This window comes from Belonocnema kinseyi, chromosome 6 (assembly GCF_010883055.1).
Source record: "Belonocnema kinseyi isolate 2016_QV_RU_SX_M_011 chromosome 6, B_treatae_v1, whole genome shotgun sequence".
In the NCBI taxonomy this organism is placed as follows: Eukaryota; Metazoa; Arthropoda; class Insecta; order Hymenoptera; family Cynipidae; genus Belonocnema; species Belonocnema kinseyi.
The window spans coordinates 108,724,044-108,732,712 of NC_046662.1; positions in this window are offsets into that span (position 1 = coordinate 108,724,044).

Here is an 8,669-nt window from a genome sequence, read left to right on the forward strand (position 1 = left end):
ATTAATTTCTATAATGGTAAAATCTACTTATATTACTTTCGGTTGAAAAATGATATTTTAAGATAAAAATCATATATCTGTTTGAAACTTTCTATATTTTGTAGAAAATTCGTAATATTTGGTAGAAAAGTAATATTCTTGGTTGAAATTAATATTTTTCATTAAGGATTCAGTTAGTTAAACAAAATCCTTTTCAGCTTTAAAAACTCCTTTCTCTGCGAAAAATTAATTTATTTAAGAAGATATCCGATTATACCATTTTTGATAGAAAAATTATATTTAAAAAAATAGATCTGTTTTGATAAAACTTTAATTCTTTTAAACCGTTTATTTTAAGTAGGAAATTAATCTTTGCGGTTGAAAATTAATCTTTTTCATTGAGTGTTCAATTTTTTTTGAAAATTCCTTCATAGTTAGTATGTATGTATGTATGTATGTATGTATGTATGTATGTATGTATGTATGTATGTATGTATGTATGTATGTATGTATGTATGTATGTATTTAATCTCTCCCTTTTACGGGTTTGAGGGCCACCGCTCCCTGTACATATATTTACAATTCCATCCTTATTCTAACTTAACTACTACTTTTATTCTACTCTTTCGCATTACGCAGGATAAACAATAGTAACAGTAGTGATATTAATTCCTAAAATGAGCGAGCTTCCATGGCTTCCGTTTCCTCTTACCATAAAAAAATGCATTTTCACGATATTGAAAACAATTTTCGTTTTTTACTGTCCCTTTTCAGGATCACCCGTTTGGCTCTGCCCTACTCCCTTGCTTTCCCTTACTTCATTCAATTTCTTCATCCACATCACTCCCTGTCCACTACCATCCAAGATCCATCTTACACACTCATCCTCTTCCTCTCCTGTACATCTCTGTAATACATGTGCCCATGACTCCATTCCGTATCCACATACTCTGCATAAATTCTCCTCTTCATTCATCCAATATCTGCATGCTCTCACTCCTTCTCCCATTCTGAACCGTACAACCCTACTCCATTTTTCTTCCTTTTTTATTTTTTGCAGATATTCTGGTTCCGTCAACTCTTTGACCATCATATACCATCTATTCTACCTCGAATCTATAATCTTTGTCCATCTCTCTTCTCCTTTTTTAACCAATAGCTCTAACTCTATGTCCTGCCACTCCATAACCCCTTCTCGAATATTACACACCCTTCTCATTTTTCTCCTTTCTACCTCCCATTTTGAATTTCCCACATTACCTCTCGCTTCATTGTTCCGAAAACAAGTGTTTTGTTTCTTACAAAAACAAGTATTGAAGGTTATTAATAACTAAGATTTTCAGGAAGGAAGTTTAAAATATATATAAAGTAAGAGTAAATTTATTATTTCAATTAAACAAATTATTTGAGGCTTTTTATGTTGTGAACCATTTAATTCATTATTAGCTGATAATTTTCTTCACACTTTCTTAATCTTGGTTTGAATTAGTAACAAAGGTTACTAATAAATTAGACGTATAGAAAACATTTCAAAAAGTAAAATATAAAGTAAAGTAAAAATAAATCTATTATTTCAGTGAAATTATTTGATGCTTTTTATGTTGTGAACCATTTAATTAATTATTATTTGATCATTTTCTTCACACTTTCTTCATGTTGATTTGAATTAGTGACAAATGTTACTAATAAATTAGACGTATGGAAATGCTGTATCAGAATTTAAAGGTAAATATACACATAATGTTAACATTATTTGAATGTTACGATGAAAATAATTTTATCATGTTTTTTATTTTGTTAACTGATTAATTCATTAACAACTGATTCTACTAAAAGTTACATTTTCTGGAATCAGTTTAAAAGCTTAAGATTGAATAAAATTTTTTTAAATAAAATGTCAAATAAGAAAAAATATATAAAGTTAAAGTTTTTAAAATGTTGTATAACATAATTATATTTTAATGGCTTTTCTTTTGTAAAATTGTCAATTGATTGTTAGCTAATTAACGTTTTCTGATAATTAAAGTAAATAAACATTAAAACTTAGTTCCTGAAATTTAAGTAACATAATTTAATTAGTGACTTAAAGGTTATATAATGCAATAATGAATATAATTTGAATATTAAAAGTTAATTTAAATTTGCAATTATATTATTTCAATTAGATAATTTTTCAAATGATTCTTATGTACTGAAATGTGTATTTGCATTCGATTTTTCAAATCATATGAAAATAGGTTTTATTTGTTTCTGAAATTAGTCTCAAAAGTTACCAATAAAACAAATTTTCAAAAATGAATGTGATGTAAAAGAAAATGTAAAGTAAAAATTTTTCCTATGCTTGAATGAAAATGATTGTTTAATGCTTTTTAAGTTATCATGGATCAAAAAATCAATGAATTGTTATATGACTAATTTTTTCACAACACCGAAATAGATAAAGATTTAATTATAAATTTTTTTGCTACCATATTATAATTCCGGAGTTTTTAAGAAGAAACAAGTTTTTTCTTTTTTTACATCTGGGTAATCGTTTTTTTTTATTTTTGAAAGAGATAAGTAAAATAAAATTATCGAAAGAACTTATTTTAAGAATTGGAACAATAGAAGCGTCTTAATAATTTTGAAAGATTTTGAGAGTAATTTTTTTTTAACAGTTATGGGAAAATTTTAAGCAGTTAATAATTAATTGGGAAATAATACGTTTTAATTTTAAAGATTTCAAAATTGTTGAAAAATAATATGGAAGATTTAAAAAAAATTATTTCCATTTTCCGTGATTTAATTCAAATTTAGGTAAACTTAATTTTTAGGGCGTCAAGAGCAGGAGAAATATATAGTTTAGATTCATTGGAAAATTTCAAACAATTTTTTACTAATGAGTTCTAAGAGCTCATTCAAAAAGATTCAAAAACTTTTCATATTATTTTATAAAATAAAAAAAAGGGTTAACAAGTGTTTAAAGCAACATCGTGCCCAAATAATTTTAGAACAAATTTTAGTAAATTTAAGAGATATGTACAAGTTTTAACACCATTAAAAAATAATACAAATTTATAACATATTTTAGAACTTTTTTTAAAATTCCGGATAATGACCTAAATTCTTCAGGTTCCCAAAACAATTTCTTATAATTTTTTTATTTGAAAAATGAGTTTCAACAGAAAATTCAAAAAAGATTTTAAAACATCAAATTTTTACAAGAATAAAGAAGATTTTTAAACTGCAGAAGATTTAAAAAAATGCAGATTGATGTGAAAGTTCTTAAACAAAAAGAAAGCCAGACGTTAAAAACGCAAACGTCTGGACATTAATGTTTTTTTTTCAAATTAAAATTTGTGAACAAAATGTAGGAAAAACTGAAAACCCATATGGTAAAGTATCACATGCCCTTAATTAGAATAACTTTAAAATTACCTTGGAAGCATTTCCGAAAAATTTATGGAATATTTATTATTTCTTCTGAAATTATAAAAGACCTAAATATCTTTTGAAAAGGCTGAAATTTTTCTAATAATTTGTAAAATCCTGTAAAATAAAATATATATTTTTTTAATCTTCAGCATTCTTTTTTTGACACATCTTGAATATTTAGAAATCTTTCATAATTGTTTCATAAAAATGATGAAACTTTTATAATTCTTTGAAAAGATGCTGACACTTCTTTCCTTGTAAATAAATTAAAAATGTGTATAACTAAACAAATATCAAAAAAGCATTATTGTGTTACGTTAAAATATTGTTTAATTTATTTCTATACCGCACTTCATCCTCAAAATCTATTTTTATTTACAAAACATCTGTTAAGTTTTTTGAAATAATACAAAAAAAAATATATTACGCAACTGCAGTTAGGGCGTTTGAAGGTAAAAGTATTTAAAATAACGTTACGGAATATGTGAACGCTCCATAAAAATAGTACTCGTACTTTTTACGATGCATTGATACATTGAATTCATTCTTTCAGAATCTAATTTCTACAAGAATATAAGTGTTCAGAAAATTTCAACAAATAAATTGTTATTAGAAAACTGAGCAAATTATAAAAATGAGTATAAAAGTGAACGTGCGCGTGCGCGCGCACATAATAGTCTAGTTATCAAAATAATGTGTAAGTTATCCCTACGGTTTTCCTTTTTTTCTGCACCTACGACAGAGATGGGTTGTGATCTGTCACTCGAGGTTTTCTACGTATAATACATAAAAGATGTAATATTCGTCAAAAATTGTAGAAAACTATGTATAATACATGTCAAAGATGGCGAACATAATTTGCTTGGGCGGAACTGCATTTCACAGATTTGAATCATTGACATAACTTCTTATAAAGCTGTTCAATCGACTTGAGTTCTTAGAGTAAACATGTTAAGAAACAAGTGAAAAAGAAATCATTTCAGGGAGGAATACAGTAAGAAAAAAATAATTTCGAGCGCCAGAAGTTCAAAGGTAAAAATGTTGCAAAGTGTTTACTTTGTCAAAAAGTTTATAAAAACTCAGGTTATAAGCGACTAAAGCCCGCAGGTATTTGAACAAATATCTATTCATCACAAATTATTTATTAAAATAATCCATTATTAACTATTTAATTTATTATCTGAAGATTTCTCTAATATCTCAAGATAATTCATGAGGTTTCACTGCCAATTTTTTTTACAGTGCGTTCTTACATCAAATATGACGTATTCATACATCATATTTAAATAATTTTTTTCCAAAATAATAATGCAAACCGTGTAAACTAAAGATTTTAGGTTATTTAAAATACTAAAGAATTATATTATCTCTTTAAAGGACATGTGTTAGCAGGCAATAAACTTAACAAATGAGCAAGATACACAGCAGGAAAACACCCAAAATATTATGAAAGACAATAAACACGTTTATTTTTTTTTCAAGCAATTTGTTTAGGAAAGTGATAAATAATGATGAATAATTAATTAATTGCTTAATATTGGTTAATTCTATAAGGCATTTAAGTATTTTTAGAATGACTAATTAAAAAATCCCGCCTATATAGTCACGTGATCAAATGTAAAATACATTTGTAGAAAACTGAGGACGTAATATACGTAGTAATATCCCTGTAGAAAACCATGTAATATACGCGATGTATTATACGTACACATCCCTGATCTAGGGGGGAATCTGAGACGCGTAAGATCAATTCCGAGACCAGATTTGGATTCTGCGACTCAAAATCCAGGAGACATCCCAGGAGTCCAGACAAAGATTTGCTATAGTCTAGAGAGTGTGTAGTTGGTGTACAGACTCTAATCATTTTCCAATGCCGTCGTTCCGCGGTCCGTGTGTTATAATAGTGATTGTTCATTTTTTAAATATAAATTTTCTTCCCTTTCTATGGTCTTTAAGGCTGTTGGAACGGAGCGCACAAAAATGGCGAAATCTATGAGATACACAAAACTTACCAGCGGTCAATAATAATTCGGTTTTGATGTTTTAAACATGCACTCTGAACGTTTCCCCGCTTCGCCAAAAGGGGTACCATGGTTGCGGGATATGCGCTTGCTATCTGCTTTTCCGAAACAAATCGAGTAACAGCTAAAAAATGAGAGTAGAGTGCCCGGGAAGAAGGTTCGAAGTGATTACAATGGAAACGTTTCCATTGGTTTTCTATCGTATATTTGAATATATCATTACAATGCTTAAAAACTCCGAAACGTGACAACGAGAGCGATTGGAATGAGAATAGCGCCAGCGAAACGATTCGAATGCGTTTAAAGAGTAGTCAAAGAAGAGACTAAACAAAACGGCATTGATCAGAATTGTTTTGTGCACAAAATATGTATTTTGCCGACTGAAACGGAAATGGATTGTCAACATTTTTTCAACCTACATAAATGTGAATTTCAAGATTCCTGTACATTTTTCTATAAACATGTCTCATACGGAAATGATAAAAACATCTATATCTCAACGATGATCCAAACCACTGAAGGTCTAGCCACGTGCAAGTAAAAAAATGCGGCCAATTGGCAACGATACCAGCTACGCGGCCAGGTTGAAGAAGTGAGCGGCATTTTCAAATATTAAGTTATAGAATACTGAAATTCTATGATTTGAACTTCGAATGACGTGAACAAGAAAAAACGTAGCAGTGCAAAATTATACTTCCAGCATTCACACGAAAATGTGTTAACTCGTTACCCTTATCTAAATAAAACTTTTCCCCCGCGTTCAAAAACTCAATAAATTAAGACTAAGTTTTATTTTCTAATATAATTGAGGATTACAATTTCTATCGCAATGCATAGTATAGCCTATCTCAATTTTTGTCGAGTGCTTTTTAGCTCCGTTAAAAAATTCCGATTTTGTTGGTTTTCAAATATTACATTATAATACAATTCAAAAAATTCAACTCGTCAAATTATAAAGAAGCAAAAGGCAATGTTTGTTCAAGCACGACATGTTTACATTGACAAAAACCAGTGATTTTTTTCGACAAATATTAAAAGAGGACTAAACTTCAACAAAACTCTGATATTTCTTTTCTAATTCTAATATTACTTTAGAATTATATAATTTTTTCTATTTCTGAAAATGCCAGAAGTATATTAGATTCTTTGGTTCATATAAACTTTGAAGTACACTGCAATCGTTTACAAATTAATAAGTGTAAAATTGCTAATTATAATTTCCAAAATTAAGGTAATTATATCTTAATTGCAAAATGAAAACCTATGTAGGAGCAAAATTCACAATTTAGCGTTCAAAATGGAAACTCAAAACTCTAAAATTGTAATAATATAAAAATACCAAAATTATTCAATGGCTGGTGTAAAAATTTTCAATGGTTTAACTTCTAGTCTTTTTAGAATGTGAAATTTGAATTGTAAATTCTAAATCGTTTCAATTTTAATACTTTGCGCAGAATAATAATGCTAGAAGAAGTTTGAAAAATGACACTATCACAGCTTTTAATATAAAATTTTGAATGTTTGCTTCTTGAACTACTATTCTACGAACTACGAAATTCAAAATGTTCAAAAATTAATCTAAAAATTAATTTTAAAAAAACTGCAAAATCAAGACCTCAACGATTACAATGTTTCAGAATTACATATTCAAAACAATAATTAAAAATTAAAATTATACAACTTTTAAATACGATAAATATGTCATTCTCTTGAAATCTTTGAAAATTCTTCAAAAGCTTCCTTTTTTCGAAATCTTCAAAAATCTACATTTTGTTATAAACTTCTTGAAATATTTTCAATGTTTTTTATTACTTTTGAAATTTTTTTTAAATACCTAAATAATTTTTAACTGAAAAATCCCGAATAATAAAATTCACGAATGATCAAATTCCCGAAAAGTTTACAATATTACCAAATTTGGAAATTGCCGAATAATAAAATATCGTAACGAGAAAAATCCTAAATTAAACCAATTAAAAATGGTATTTTTATAAATATTATGTAATAATTAAAAACACAATAATCAAATAAATTTTTCTTACTGGTACAAGTTTTTAAAATTATTGTTCGAATTGAAAATAACCACAATTGAATACAAATTTTATAAAAAAAATAAATGTAAAAACACGAGAGCCTCGAACAAATAAGAAATTTCGGCATTAATTTTTTCCGAAACTAATGACATTTTCCAAACAAACTTTGCAGGATTCAATTCAGCATTTATTTTTTGTAATAATCCAATAATATTTAAAAAAAATTTTTTTAATTCTTGCAATTCAGGAATTTTATATGTAATTTAGGAAACTTCTAGCTAGGATATTTTATAATTGGGCAATTTCCTGTCGGGAACTGTATTCTCAGGAAAATGTCAAATTCGGTAATATTATAATCTGTCAGGAATTTATTATCCCATAATTTTCCAATTCGGGAGTTTTGTTATTCCTGAATTCCAGTGTTGGGAATTTTATTTTTCGGAATTTTCAAATCTTCCCGTTTAGAAATGAAATACTTTAGAAACTGGAAACTAATACTTTAGAAACTACTGGACTTTAGGAAAAAATAACAGCCAAAAGCTATTTTTGACAGATAGAAAAATCACCAAATGTTTTTAAATATGCCCGTAACACGTATCACATACTACTGTGGAAAGACACTCTACCATTGGTATTTTTATTATATTAATAGATTATGTCGCCCGACTAAGTTTCCTCCGAAACATTCTCCGGGCATTATTAAAAAATCCCCAAAACATTGTGATCCTTTTTTTTTATTATTGAAAATAGATCTTCTAGGTGGAATATAAAAAATTTTAAACTAAATATCAGCGTTCGGATAAAAAATAGTAAACAATGCTTTAGGTGATTATATATTATTTGCGTACTTACTTATTTTCCTACTACATTAATAACACAGTATCCAGGCCGCATATACAAGTCTCTATGTATACACTCAAAACACTTTTTTAAACTTTCTTTTCACTTCACATAAGAGCACAACAAGCGTAAAACACAACTGAACGGCGTGATAGTGACAGTCTTGAATGGTTTGTTGCAGTCAGCGTTCAAATTAAACGTAGTATCCTTGTGTTGCTATGGTAACCAACATGGCCGCGGAGCTGGTATGCGTAATTACGACGAAAATAGAACGTTTATTGGCTAGATCTTGAGTGGGCTGGATCATGATATCAACGGTAGGTATCCACAAAGATATTAGGTCCTAGATACGGCATGAGTCAGAAATGGTGACGGCCGATAT